The 14,503-nt window shown below is 45.7% G+C and overlaps 1 protein-coding gene across 1 annotated transcript in view; it reads left to right on the top strand.

Moving 5' to 3' along the window:
• The window catches only part of COL23A1 (collagen type XXIII alpha 1 chain), a 395,641-nt gene that overhangs the window by 115,250 nt on the left and 265,888 nt on the right, over positions 1-14,503 (top strand). The gene's annotated exons all lie outside the window — the stretch shown is intronic.

The following is a 14,503-nucleotide window of genomic DNA, read 5'->3' as shown; positions in this document are numbered from 1 at the left end:
TAGCAGTCACTTGCATGCTTTGTGCATAGGCATCATTCATCCATCCAAAATGCTGCTATTTTGAGCCAGCAGCAGACACATGGGTGTTTGACAAAAACGAAGGAAGCAATTAATATGAATACCTAGCACTAAAAGAGGACTTGTCATTTTCAAAGTGGTTTGCTAACTCATTCCCTCAAACATTCCAAAGAGGTGGGTGGAGAAATAATGAACACGAAAACGGCCATACTGGGCCAGACCAACGGTCCATCCAGCCCAGTATCCTGTCTGCTGACAGTGGCCAATACCAGATGCCCCAGAGGGAGAGAACATAACAGGTAATCCTCACATGATCCCTCCCCTGTCACCCACCTCCAGAGAAACAGAGGCTTGGGATGCCATTCCTACCCATCCTGGCTAATAGCCATTGATGGAGTTAACCTCCGTGAATCTATCTAGCATTTTTTTTAACCCTGTTAAAGTCCTAGCCTTCACCATATCCTCTGGCAAGGAGTTCCACAGGTTGACTGTGCGCTGAGTGAAGAAAAACTTCCTTGATTTTATAGACTTCTATCATATCCCCTCTTAGTCTCCTCTTTTCTAAGTTGAAAAGTCCCAGTCTTTTTAATCTTCACATAGCAGCCATTCCAGACCCCTAATGATTTTTGTTGCCCTTTTCTGAACCTTTTATAATGCCAATATATCTTTTTTGAGACGAGGCGACCACATCTGTATGCAGTATTCAAGATGTGGGCATACCATGGTTTTATATAGAGGCAATAAGATATTCTCTGTCTTATTTTCTCTCCATTTTTTAATGATTCCTAACATTCTCTTTGCTTTTTTGACTGACGCTGCACACTGAGTGGATGTTTTCAGAGAACTATCCACAGTGACTCCAAAGATCTCTCTTTTGAGTAGTTGTAGCTAAATTAGTCCCCATCATATTGTATGTATAGCTGGGATTATTTTTTCCAATGTGCATTACTTTACATTTATCAACATTAAATTTCATTTGCCATTTTGTTGCCCAGTCACTTAGTTTGGTGAGATCTTTTTGAAGCTCTTCATAGTCTGCTTTGTTCTTAAATGATGAGAGTGACACTGTCTGGCCTGTGTCCTGCTCAGGAAGCCATAGGAAGAGTCTGTCTCTGAGACATGGTTAAAATTTAAGATTTCCCACTTCCTACTCCTGTAGTCAAGTCAGGGGACCAGGCAAGAATCTGAAACCAAACAAGGCCTTTAAGTAGGAAATGTGGGGTTAGATTTAACAGAGGAAATTGCATGCATATCGGAAGGCAGGATTCATGCAGTTTTTTGTCTCCCAAACACGTTTTGAAAGGCAAACTAATCCCAGGGCTAAGGGTTATTATAACTAATTAATTAATATTTGTAGGGTTTTTGAAGATGAAAAGTGCTATAAACACACTCTGGCCTGCAGTGGACACCTGTAGAGTAAGAAGCCAGTAACTATTAATCTGCTTACATTCCTCTTGTAGTTTCAACTGGATAAGTAAACCTTGCAAGGTCTCCTACAGAACTGGAAACCAGGAGTTCTAATTTTGGCTCTTGTAATAACTGTCTGACATCTCTACAGGTTCATCCATCACTGATTATATTAAATAGTTACGGGTAAGTGGCAAAGGCTTAAATTTAGGTTTCAGATTAGCACCCAAAATTTTACATTTGCATTTTTCTGAACTGTTCAGTCCATTGGAGTCGGCCTGGAAAACTGGCCTGGAAAACTAATACAAATAGGCTTTTTACATGATTTTCCTTGTACTTCTGCAGCCATTCTGTGTTATTTAATCAGCTTTGTTTCCGGTGCCAAACAGAGGAATTGAAATAATCCATGTACCTAACTTTCAAATATGCAAAGGTTCAGGTGAAGAGCTGCGAGTCTAAGTCCTAGTTGAAGGTGCTTTTGTGACTTAAATTTGAACTACCGTATATTCCGGCGTACAAGACGACCTCTGATGTTAAAAAACATCCCCCCAAAATCGGGGGTCGTCTTGTACGCCGGATGCACCGCCGCCGGAGCCCCTCCGCGGCTTTGAAAGCCTCGGGGGAAGCCGGCGGGGGGGCATCCCAGGCGCGCATGGGCTGCCCCCCCGCCGGAGCCCCTCCGCGGCTTTGAAAGCCTCGGGGGAAGCCGGCGGGGGGGCATCCCAGGCGCGCATGGGCTGCCCCCCCGCCGGAGCCCCTCCGCGGCTTTGAAAGCCTCGGGGGAAGCCGGCGGCGGGGCATCCCAGGCGCGCATGCCTTCTCCTTTCCGGGACGGAACCAAGTGATAAAAAAAAACCCACACCAAAACATCAAAGCCCCTGTGCCTCTAGCATGTCCAAAGAGAATGGAAATTCCCTGATAAAAGAGCCTCTATGGTTTTCACTCACATTTAGTTTATTGTTAAACTTAATGGTTCAATGTTAGTACTTGGGGGGAGAGGAACTACCGTATTTTCCGGCGTATAGGGCGACTGGGTGTATAAGACGACCCCCTATCTTTTTAATTAAAAGATAGGGTTTCATCTTATACCCCAGCGCCCCTCCGCCTCCTTTGCTCCCGGTGTCCCTGGTCTGCTGGAGATGGTCCCCAGCAGACCAGAGGCACCGGGAGCAAAGCCGCCAGGAGCGCCTGGGCTGCCCCCCCCCCCCCCGCCGGAGCCCCTCCGAGGCTTTGAAAGCCTCGGGGGAAGCCGGCGGGGGGGCATCCCAGGCGCGCATGGGCTGCCCCCCCGCCGGAGCCCCTCCGCGGCTTTGAAAGCCTCGGGGGAAGCCGGCGGCGGGGCATCCCAGGCGCGCATGGGATGCCCCGCCGCCGGCTTCCCCCGAGGCTTTCAAAGCCGCGGAGGGGCTCCGGCGGGGGGGCAGCCCATGCGCGCCTGGGATGCCCCGCCGCCGGCTTCCCCCGAGGCTTTCAAAGCCGCGGAGGGGCTCCGGCGGGGGGGCAGCCCATGCGCGCCTGGGATGCCCCCCCGCCGGCTTCCCCCGAGGCTTTCAAAGCCTCGGAGGGGCTCCGGCGGGGGGGGGGGGGGGAAGCCCAGGCGCTCCTGGCGGCTTTGCTCCCGGTGCCTCTGGTCTGCTGGGGACCATCTCCAGCAGACCAGGGACACCGGGAGCAAAGGAGGCGGAGGGGCGCTGGGGTATAAGATGAAACCCTATCTTTTAATTAAAAAGATAGGGGGTCGTCTTATACACCCAGTCGCCCTATACGCCGGAAAATACGGTAGTTCCTCTCCCCCCAAGTACTAACATTGAACCATTAAGTTTAACAATAAACTAAATGTGAGTGAAAACCATAGAGGCTCTTTTATCAGGGAATTTCCATTCTCTTTGGACATGCTAGAGGCACAGGGGCTTTGATGTTTTGGTGTGGGTTTTTTTTTATCACTTGGTTCCGTCCCGGAAAGGAGAAGGCATTTATAGAGAAGAAATCAGAGTTGCTTAGGCAGGTTGAATCTCTTTAGTCCAGCACTCTGATCCGGCAGCATCTGTGGTCTGGCATGATTTTAGCGAGCCGGATGTCCTCTTATCATGCGTGTGGCCAAGTGTCCCGCGGTCCCATAATACTTTACAGCCATCAATCCTGGCTCTCCATGTTCTGTGCTGTTGTTTAGCTCTAATTTACCCCTCAATATCTTTTAAGAGCCCAGTAAGCAGTAGACATGTTGGTAATGCTGCTAGACAATATTGACCTCCTGTGGTCCAACAGATTTCTTTGGTTTGGCACCCTTAAGTCCTGAGGGTGCTGGACTAGGGAGGTACAACCTGTACTTGAATTGAGTGTATGTATATGCCTGAGCGCAGTGAGTTAGCAGCTGTTTTTGAAGTTCTCTGAGAGAAATTGAGAAACTGCAGTGACATTACAGCCTCTCACTCTTGGTATGTCCCTTTGCCTCCATGGGAGACATAGGAGGGGGTGGGAAGATTCAAGTAAAGAAAAGACACACCAAATCAACAGCTATCACGTCAGATTTTCTTTTCTCTGGGTAGTGTTCAGAGCAGAGAATCCATCTATAGGACCAGAGCAGGACAAGGGGGAATAGGCTGCACCAGATATTGTGTTGCATTTGATGATTTGTTTATTATCAAAGTACACGTAGGCACCATATGCAGTGTTTAACATAACAAAGAATATCTTTCTGTATGGGCTGGGAAATGTCTCCAGTTGTAAGGGAAAGACTGGGGAAAAAACTTTAACTGGTGCTAAGTGGAACTGTTACTTCCCACCCTTCTGGCAAGCGGTCTTGAATTGGATTTGAAAGATGAAAGCCAAGTGGAGATAACTGATGGGCAGGTTATATAATTAGTATTGTGGTCTAAGTTACAATTTTTCCTGACAAGGTTGACTGAGTGAACTTAAAATCATGTGGTGGTAAAATGTGACCTATTATGTAGATGTTAACTGTTAATGAGGTGCTTCCTGAATGGTGAAAGGCAAGAGAAAGGGACTTAGTGAAGCAGAAATCTTTTCCTTTATGTGCTTCATACAAAGAACTTTTCTTTGAAAGTATTTCAGTGGCTATGAGCTAAATTTGTGCCTAGTTTTCTTTTGTTCGTGTTTCCATGAGATTCCTTTAAGTGACATCTCTGCCTTTCTACTATACGTAATGAGTTCAAGTCTCATTACTGGTACTTTTATGTAAAATTAAAATCTCATACTCCTAAATAGTCTCTTAAGGATTCTGTTAGTCTTTCCATCTGATGGCAGTCTACCCATTGTGTCTAAAAGTAATTTCCTTTGCCATTTTTGCTTGCTTTGATTCAGCCACTGGCATATTTACAATGGAAAAAAATGTAAAATTTAAATCCCCTAATTTGGAATATGTGCGATCTTTCCCTAAACTGCTTCCCAAATGGCTTCTTCCAGCTGTCCTTATGTTGATAATAGTGCTCCTCCAGTCAGACCACAGAAATCACCAGGAGACTCATATGACCAACGAGAGCTCAGTAACACACACGAAGTTTTGAAAGACTGGGTAATGGTACAGGTCCTGATCTTGCAAATGCTCATTTGTTTATTAACTCATCAAGTTAATAAACAAATGAGCATGGACGGAATGCTGTGCTCTGTTACAGAAAGGGTCTTCTGCCCATGGAGAACCAATGCGGAGGGAAGGAGGAGGGAGAGGAAGGCTTTGGTTCAAAAACAAACATCACAACAATCCATAATTTTTTAAAGGAGGATTTTTTCCCCTACTCTCAGACATTCCACAAGCCAGAAAGAGGCTACATTGGTCAAGTAAATTATTCTCTTCAAATTAATTGCTCTGCTTTACTCTGAAAGAATTCAGTTCTTTGACTACGGGAGACTAAATTCTAGTACAGGATGCCACAACCGCAAATAACCTGTTCCTACATGTATATAATGTCAAATTAAAATTAGTTCAACCCCCTTGTGTGACGAATTACAATCCACCCTCAGTCTAAGCACAGCAAGTGATTGATTCTGTTAGAAACTGTATTTACAGTTGAATAATTAAAAGATAGAGTGGCCATCTCTTGTCAGTCTGATCACTTACATTCTTGTTGACATTTCATTGATGTAAACAGCAGGGCAACCATCTGGGAGCTCATAGAAAACTATCTGTTGTCCTACCAGATGCAAGGTAATGATTTTAGCACGCTATCAGCTCTGTCAGATTTGTCAACTGTTCTTTGTTGACCCTGGTTTTTGTAATTGGTTAATCAAGAAATCAATTACCAAGCAAAACAAATACTTCAATTTGGAAAGGATTAGACATGATGATAAAGTTTGGGATGTGTCACAAAACTGAAAACAGCTGTCATACCTCAACCTGTGCTGATAAACCAGCACTTCTTAATCACTGCAGCCCATGCAGCAGCAAAAAGCATTTGTAGTGTTCAATGACTTTGCTGGGCGCTGCGCAAGTATCTTTTACAAATGAAAGTGTTTTTAAAGTGCTCAGTAAACTGTTAGCTTTAAGGGTCATGCTACCTGATACAACTCAGGTTTAAAAAAATGTTCAGAAAGCAAAACTCAAATGAAGTTCGATCTTTCCCTCCATGCAGCATGTTTAACCATTTCTGCTTTTTTTTTTGTTCAACTTAATAATGAACAAATTCATTTTTTCCAGGTAGATTAATTTCCATTTCCATCTGCTCTTCCTAGTTGGGGCTGCCCTTGGGTGGTGCTTTCCACCTCAGTTATAAATTGGATCAAAAGATTAAGAGAATTATGTTCTATAATATGTCCCCTCTAAAACAGGCTGAAGAGTGATGTGATTTATAGAGCATGTGTAAACCTTGTGTGACGGGAATTCATAGGTAGTCCTTTGTGGTGACTTGTAGTCAGTGGATTCATACTGTTAAGCCTTCCTGTCAGCTTGATTTGTAATGTGTACTGAACTCTAGGTAGAAATTACTTTCCAATCTGATTTTTTTTCTTAACATTTACCCAAAGGTGCACATGTTAAAGAGATTCTGTATCCGATTGGACGGTGTAGGCATGTATGTGTCTTTTCCTACGGCAGAGAATAGGGTTGCCAGGTGTCCGGTATTGACCCGGACAGTCCGGTATTTTTGCCTCCTGTATGGTTAAAAAAAATCAAAATATACCGGACACCTAAAATGTCCGGTATTTTTTAATTTTTTCCCGGCCAGGAGGCGAAAATCCTGGTGCTTACCTACTTCCGCAGGGGAGCTGTCCGGCTCGGAGCAGGGAGACAAGATGGCGGACGGCCGTCAGCAGCCTGTTGGTGCTGAAAAGCCTCAAAAGAGATTTTTAAAAAGGCCACGCTGTGTATTTATTTATTTGGTTTTTTTGCTTAACAACACTCCAGGTCCTTTTTTTTTTCTCAACAACTTTGGTCTCGCCCTTTTTTTTCCTCAACAGAATTTTTTCCCCCATGATTTTTTTGGAGGGGGGACAGGGCATTCAGTATTTTTGGTTAAACCATCTGGCAACCCTAGCAGAGAACTTCACACAGTCTGTTTACCAAAACCAAAAACAGACCAACAAAAGGCTCACCAACACCATGATGGAAAAAATGGTTCCATATTTGCAGTTAAATAACAGGTAGGTTCCTTCTCCTCAGCTAATAACTTCCTGGGGCCTTTTGGTTTCCCAGAAATTACTGTACAGATTTAGGCTTGGTTTTGTTTTCGAGGTGTTTATGGCCTGGATACAGAACAGACCCTAGATTATGTGCATTAACTGGTACTGGCACTAATGCAGGCCTGCTGAGGGGGAGGAGGAGGCCAAGCAGGCACCTGCCGCAGGGCCCAGCAATTGAAAAGGGCCCCTTAAATCACCGCTGGAGCCCCAGGAGTCACACTCAAGGCAGCTGTAAAGTCTGGCTGAGGGAGAGGAGGGAGGCTGCCTGAAACCCAGCCCTTCCATCTGAGGCCCTGCCCCTTCTGGGACCCTTGTCCAGGGGCCCAGCAATTCTGTCTCCCCCTTGCACTAATGTGTGGAGAAGATGTGGTGATGGACAATAGTGAGTGCTCAATTGTGTGTGTATGTGTCCATATATATATGGACCGGGGAGGAGGACCACCACTGGGACAAGTGGTGCTCAGTCCTTGGTTTCTGACCTCTATACTGGCCTCTACTCTCAGCCGCTGAAATGCAACAGCCTATGCTTCGGTATACAGGTTGAACCTCTCTAATCCAGTAGCCTTTGGACCTGACCAGAGAATTTGCCAGACCATGGCAGGTCAGTGTTCTCTAGCAGCATTACTAACACTGCCACTGCTTACTGGACTCTTAGAAGACATGTAGGGGTAATGTAGAGCTAAATAACAGCACAGAACACAGAGCCAGGACTGGTAGCTGTAAACAAACTATATGGAACTGAAGGAAACTTGGCCACATCCACGATAAGTGGACATCTGGCTAACTAAAATCATGCTGGATCATGGATGTTGCCGGACCACGGAGGTTGCCAGACTAGAGAGGTTCAACCTCTACTATCAACAGACAAATCTGGTTTTGGAGCTGGCATTTTACTAGCACACATGGGCAAGATTGTGAAGAAATCATGTGCTTTCCTGTTTCAAATCTAAAAAATAAAATGCAAAACCCATGTCGCAGTTTTTCAATCTTGCACAACAAGTCCCAGTCCTGCAACGTTCCTGGGTCAGAATACCGCTCTAAGGCACTCTCTCATGTTGCTCAGTGAGTGATGCCACCAGTCCTATTTTACAGAAGGAAAAGGGATATCCGCCACAAATGCTGAGAGTTCAGCTGTGTAAGGATGACTAATGTATATTATTTACTCCCCATCTGTCCTGGGGAAATACTGCTCTGTGCATTTTCATCACTCTGATTTGAAGGTTACTTGTCTCTTTGTTGTTGTTGCTGCTGCTGTAAACTGGTGCAATTTTAACCCCCTCCCCCACTTCCTTGTTTAGATTTTCAGGTCAAATGTTAATGAGAGAGATAGTAGTGTATCCCTCCTTTTAAAAAAAATTCTTCTAGAAAACATAAGGGCCTTGTTTTCAAGCCTTGTTTTTGGAAGTGCTGAGTGGTGGCACTGGAATTATTTTAGGGTGCTGAGCTGTGCCCCCTCTTATACCTGTTTGACTCATGGCCTCGGGGGAGGGGAGGGGGTCATGTGTAGGGTTGCCAGGTCTCCTGGACTGGACTCCATTTGTGGTAAGGGCAACCTGTCTGGGGGAGTTGGCAACCCTAGCCACAGGTGAAGTGGCTGTGAAACCCCGAGCTGGCTGAAGTGGCTGTGAAACCCCGAGCTGGCAGTGGGACCCCAAGTGGCAACGGAGTCCACAAAGCCAGTGGTCTTGACCTGGGGGACAAGGGGCTGCAGAGCCCATGGGGATGCTAGGCAGTCAGCCCCCAGAGATAGCGAGGCCAGTAGGACCTGGAGAGAGGGGCTGCACAGAGGCCAAGACCCAAGACTAGGGGGTCAGCAGTGGGGCTAGTCCTATGGGTAGCCCTATGCATGGGGAAACCAATATATGGAGACATACCTATCTCCTAGAGCTGGAAGGGACCTTGAGAGGTCATTGAGTCCAGTCCCCTGTCCTCACAGCAGGACCAAGTACCATCCCTGACAGATTTGCCCCGATCCTTAAATGGCCCCCGAACTCGCAACCCTGGGTTTAGCAGGCCAATGCTCAAACCACTGAGCTATCCTTCCCTCCCCGGGTGTTGCAGCACCCGTAATTCCTGTGCCGATGGTGCTGAGCACCCATATGAAGTGAATGGCAGCTGTGGATATTCAGACCTTCTGAAAACCAGGCCCGGAGTGTCTACAAAACACTTCCTTAGGGATCTCTGTAGCCAAAGCACCAGAATCTTGGTAGAGCTTCCTCCAATGTTCCACTCAAACCACAAATGCTCTTAAGCCCAGCTCTGGTTAAAGTCTGGTACATCCGTGAACAGTCCAACTGTGAACTGTGGTGTTAGCCTCACCTCAGAATGGACGGACATTTTTCCAAGCTGGGTGCTGTGTCTTTGAGTCCTGCATCTTCAATTCGGCACTGTGCTTGATTCAGTTCATGTCCGCTGTTAATCAGAATTGTGTTGTTTCAACTCTCTCGTGACATGTAGGAAAGCCATGGTAGTGCAGAAACATGCTTGAGCTGTTGCTGCTTGAGTGTACGTGTGTGGCAATATGATATCTAAGTGTTAGAAAGGAAAATTAGGATTTATCACACATTTCAATTATTAATCACATACCTAGGGAGTTTTCAGTTAGTCGGCTTTTGGCCTTCATTTATAGTAGCAGAATTCGCTTTGCCTTCTGGCTTCTGAGCCATTCGGTTACACTTGTCTACACATCCATGTGGGTTAGAATCCCCGTCTTCCTCCACCCCACTCCCCCAGTGGGAGTTGTACTTTCTCACGTAATCCTATGGCTCCGGAAGCCAAAGCTTGAGGAAGAGAGACTCAATTAAATTGCCAGAGCAGACAAGATTGTAATAACATCTTCCGTTCTGCCTAGCAGAACTGGCTGGGGCAGAGTGTGTCACATCTTTGTTACTCACCTCTCACTCTGATTTTTTTTTTATAGGGGATAGGACAAGACTTTGGTTTGCTCACCTGGCACTGGTAGTGATTCTCCTCCAGGTACATAAAAACAAACCTAGGTTGCAGTGTAACTTCAGAAACGCTGAGCAAGTGGGACGGCTATTGAGAGCTCTGAGCACTTGATTTCTCTGGGCTGTATGGTAGGTGTATAGAATATTCTTGATATGGCAGGGTCAGACACCACCTCTTTCTTCCTTAGGGCTCACTAATGTGTCTTGCCCTGCCTATTCAGAATTGTTGAGGGCAGCTGGTATATGTGTTTTTAATTGACACCTGGCATAATGTGTTTGTACACTTGTTAAGCTGGCGCTCATGTTGATGGGGTTTTCATTTGCAATGCTATAATTTTTGTCACGAGGGTAGACATTTAAAGACTCATCTCAAGTTGATTTTTGGGAGGGTTTTTTTTTTCTAGTGTGGCCCCCTCTCCACCTCTTCCCCCCCCCCCGTCACTGCTCTTGTCTGAATCTCTGCAAGAAGAGCACCAGGCAACTGAGCTTCCTTCTTCAAAAATGGAGCCAGCTGCTAGACCCACTCATTGTGTTGCCAGGATGTCAGCTGGCCTGCTGCTGCAAGCAATTGCTTTTTTTCTCCTCTGCAATGCCTGCTGGGGTTGCCAATTCAGCCCTAAGGCAAGAGCCAGGGTGGGAAGGAGAGGTTGTCCTTTATCCCGTTCCTTTTTTGAAAAACCGATTGTTGCATTTCGGTGAGTGGATGAAAAGTATTTTTATCTGCTCTAACCTAACTTATGGGTTTCCTATATGACCCATCACTTTCACATCCAGGCACTTCCCAGAAAACTGTGTAGTGTGCTCAGTCTCCCCTCCCTGCCTGAGGAGGCTCTGCTTGGGGAATATTTTTTTTCCCCAGCGCTCTCAAGCCAGCTATCTTCAAGATCAGGGCAGGAAATGAAGCAGGGTTGAAAGGTCAGTAGCATATACAGACCGCTAAGGATAGCCTGCTGAAAACCACATGGCAGTCTTCTCGGCTGTCCTACAACAGCAGAGTTTTGCTGCTGGCCTGGCCAAAAATTTGTGTAAAAAGATATAATAATGCCAGAAATAATAATCCTGGCAAGGATGCCATTTTACTGTTCACTGTGACGAAGGTCAAAGTACAATAACACGTATGTCGAGGGTAGCAAACGGGAACGAGACGAGAGGAAAAGATACTTTAATGACCAATAATCAAAGTTGGGGGCACAAGGTTTTCTTTTATAGCTGTGTGTCCCTCTTCAGTGCCATAAATACTCTGTCCATTTACACTGGGAGGAAAAAAAGCAAGAGAAGTCTCAGAAACTGAGTCTAAAACTAGGCAAGAAGCCCTGTTCTGGCTTATCTGTAGCACTGATCTGTCAAACAATTCTGGGGAAATTTATGCTATCGGACGGGCAAGTGGAAAGAATTAGGTAGCGAACTAGATCCACAGCAGCATTTGATGAGGTTTGTAAGCAGTTTTTTCCAACAGATTCCCCGCCATTCATGGAGAAATGCTTGGATGAGGAGCTGTTCACTAAACTTTAGTGAGCATTTCTCTGTTTCAGCTGTATTTTAAATTAAGGCTAGACCGGAATGAGATGTTGTGCAGAGTCATTTGGGTTTGAAGTGAATGAAGTATAAATCTTCTTACGCTTGGCCATGGGATTCTGCAAGGAGCTGGAAGTAGAAAAACACCCATCATAGTTTGTGGGGTAGCCAGCAACCACTATTCCTGCTTGCCTCTGAAATAGGCCATGCTTTGTGGACTAGAGTTGCCAGGGGTCCGGTATTCTACTGGACAGTCGGTATTTGTGCTTTTTGTCCGGTAAAAAAAAATCAGAGAATACCAGACATGTGCAATGTCTGGTATTCTCTGATTTTTCCAGCTGTGCACCAGATGGAAGCCTGGTGTGAGCAGGACGAGCAGCTAGAAGGCGGGGCCACGATCAGTGCTAGGAGCCTATGATTATGCAGAAGCCTGGCGGGGGCGGAGGGAGTGGCTGGGACTCCCAGCCACTCTCCCCGCCCCCTCCAGGCTTCTGTGCAATCACAGGCTCCCAGCGCTGATGGCGGCCCCACTTCGCAGCCTGGGAGTCCCAGCTTGGGAGGTGGGGTTGCGATTGCTGCTCTGGGTGCCCCAGAATGGGGAGGGGTTTATTATCCCGCATTCCTTCTTTTTTTTGCAGACCAAAAATACCGCGTGTCTGGTATTTTTTGGGAGACCATCTGGCAACCCTATTGTGGACCTGCAGACCAGACCTTACCACTTCTGCTATGGGCAGCTTCTGCAGACAGGAGTTAGCTTGTCTCAGCAGCCCCTGCATGGGTAACCAGCTCCATTTGGGCTGACAGCAGGGAATGGACACAGGAGTGTTCAGTCATTTCAGTGTTGCAGCTGGCTACAGAAACCTTTTTTTGGAGGGAGGGCATGTCTCTGTCTGCTCATTCTGATCATGTCCATCTAAGCTGAGCTTTGATGATTGTTGGCTCCATGCTGATTGTTTTCATCTTTCAGGGGTGCTTGAGTGTGATTCTTCAGAACAGAGCAGAGAGAGTGCACATGATAGTTCAAGTGGGTGAATAAACCAGCCCCTAGAGGGAAACTAAGTCCCAAATGCTATGTCTACCAGACCTCAAGGCCCACTCCTTTCACCCTTAATGTAACACTTTCCCTTAAGTCTCAGAGGGTTAGCAGTGTTACTCTGCAAAAACAATGAGGAGTCCTTTGGCTAACAGATTTATTAGGGCATAAGCTTTTGTGGGTACAACCCACTTCATCAGATGAATTGGAGTGGAAGTTACAGAAGCAAGATCATATGAAGCCATGGGAAGGAGGTCCTTGAAGAATTCCACCAGGATTTCAACCATTTCCACCCCACTATCAACCTCAGCCTGGAACAATCCACACGAGATCAGTTTCTTGGATGCTACAGTACAATAAACGACAATCACATAAACATAACCCTATACCGGAAATATACTGACCGGTAATCTTACCTACATGCCTCTAGCTTCCATCCAGGGCAAATTACATTGTCTACAACCAAGCCCTAAGATACATATGTATCTGCTCCAATCTCCCAGACAGACAAAAACACCTACAGGATTTTTATCAAGCATTCTAAAAATTTAAATACCTACCTGAGGAAGTGAAGAAACAGATTGACAAAGCCAGAAGAATACCCAGAAGTCACCAGCTTTAGGAGAGGCCCAACAGAACACCACTGGTCATCACTTAAAGTCCCCAAGTAAAACCCCTCCAGTGAATCATTGACAATCTGCAACCAATCCTGGAAAATGATCCCTCACTCTCATAGTCCTTGGGAAACAGGCCAGTTCTCGACCAAACTTAGGCAAATATTTACCAGCAGCCAGACAATGCACCACAGAAACACTTACCCAGGAACCTATCCCCACAAAAAACCCCATTGTGAACTCTATCCTCATATCTATGCAAGCAAAACCATCACAGGACCTAGCTATATAAGGCACACCATCAGGGGCTCATCTAACTTGCACATCCACTAATGTGAGATCTGCCATCAAGTGCTAGCAGTGCTTCGTGCCATGTATAGTGGCCAAACCAGACGGTCTCTGCGATCATGGATGAATGGACACAAATCAGACATCAGGACTGATAATATACACAAATCTGCAGAGGAACACTTTAACCTTCCTGGACATTCAGTAATGGATTTGAAAGTAGCCATCCTTCTATAAATGAATTTTAAAAACCGGTTATAAAGGGAGACAGCTGAACTGGGATTCATTTGCAAATTCAACACTATCAATTTAAGATCGAATAAGGATTTCAACTGGTTAACACATTACAAAGGCAATTTCCCCTTTCTTGTTATTCACATCTCCACACCAAATGCTGTGAATGAGTCACTTCCGCTCTGACTTCATTAGCTTCATTAACACAAGCAACTTTTCTCCTATATACTCCTGATTCCATAACTTCCACTCCAGTTAATCTGATAAAGTGGGTTTTGCCCATGAAAGCTTATGCCCTAGTAAATCTGTTAGTATATAAGGTGCCATAGGACTCCTCATTACCTTCCTTTAATTTTGGGACTGTAAAGAATAAATTATGTCACTACTCTTCCTTCTACTGCCCTCCTTCCTCCTGTGCTTCTTTCTCTTACTGCTTCATCTGCCTTTGAAACCCTCTGTATCCATGGGGTAGGAAGAGGAGGCAGGGTTTTGCTCATCATAGGAACTTTCTGAAGTACCTTTCACACTATGTGGAGGAGTTTTCTTCTGCCATATGACTTAAAGTGCCAATGTTAGTTGACTGTGTATAGGCTGTTGTTCAGTTGATTGCTTCATGTGATGCAACATGCATGGCAGAGATATCAGCAAGATAGATGATTTGGGACATTGATATAGCATTCCAAACTTTTAAGTCTGTTTTCACAGTTACAAATCAGTCTCCATTTATGGTGAAGTCAGGCTGATTTGCTATGATGTGCGGATGTGACTCATAGTGGACTATATTTTCCTTGGGAGTGAAAAGCCCCTGGGTTCTT

Source organism: Pelodiscus sinensis, chromosome 17 (genome assembly GCF_049634645.1).
Source record: "Pelodiscus sinensis isolate JC-2024 chromosome 17, ASM4963464v1, whole genome shotgun sequence".
Taxonomy (NCBI): domain Eukaryota; kingdom Metazoa; phylum Chordata; order Testudines; family Trionychidae; genus Pelodiscus; species Pelodiscus sinensis.
Note: the sequence above shows the minus strand (reverse complement) of the source record. Positions and strands in the feature narration are given on the sequence as shown.